Raw genomic sequence first — 1006 nt, 5'->3', positions numbered from 1 at the left:
TCACCCTCAATCACCATACCCATGCTACTTTCTGCACTAAATTCACTTTCTTCTCCGTCATCATCCACCTCTTCGATGTCCGACCCTTCAGTCTGTAGCATTTCAAGTACTTCGGCAACACTAAAACGTTGCCTTCGCTGCCTTGTTCGCTCCACAACATTTTGAGAAGAACCCGCTTTGCTAACAGGCTGGCACGCGAGCAGACGACCGGTCAGTGACTTGTCAGCGTGTGTGCGACACGGGCCACACATGACAGGCTGAACAATCATACCATTCGGTTGTGGAGTGACCCAGAATAGCGCTCTGCTTGGCGAATCACAAAATCACGTGTACAGCGCGTGATGGATGTTTATTTTTTGAAAATGCTATTACATTCCTTCATCCGAAACCGGATACATTTTATGTGGGAATGCACACGCATTCCGTCGTCTGGAGAGTGACAGTGCAGTGTTGACAAATAGTGTGTCAGATGGCAGTGCAGATAATAGTGTTGACAAATAGTGTGTCAGATGGCAGTGCAGATAATAGTGTTGACAAATAGTGTGTCAGATGGCAGTGCAGATAATAGCGTTGACAAATAGTGTGTCAGATGGCAGTGCAGATAATAGCGTTGACAAATAGTGTGTCAGATGGCAGTGCAGATAATAGCGTTGACAAATAGTGTGTCAGATGGCAGTGCAGATAATAGTGTTGACAAATAGTGTGTCAGATGGCAGTGCAGATAGTAGTGCTGACAGATAGTGTGTCAGATGGCAGTGCAGATAATAGTGTTGACAAATAGTGTGTCAGATGGCAGTGCAGATAATAGTATTGACAAATAGTGTGTCAGATGGCAGTGCAGATAATAGTGTTGACAAAATTAATAGTGTGTCAGATGGCAGTGCAAATAATAGTGTTGACAAATAGTGTGTCAGATGGCAGTGCAGATAATAGTGTTGACAAAATTAATAGTGTGTCAGATGGCAGTGCAGATAATAGTGTTGACAAATAGTGTGTCAGATGGCAG

This window comes from Babylonia areolata, chromosome 10 (assembly GCF_041734735.1).
Source record: "Babylonia areolata isolate BAREFJ2019XMU chromosome 10, ASM4173473v1, whole genome shotgun sequence".
In the NCBI taxonomy this organism is placed as follows: domain Eukaryota; kingdom Metazoa; phylum Mollusca; class Gastropoda; order Neogastropoda; family Buccinidae; genus Babylonia; species Babylonia areolata.
This window is presented reverse-complemented; position numbering follows the sequence as displayed.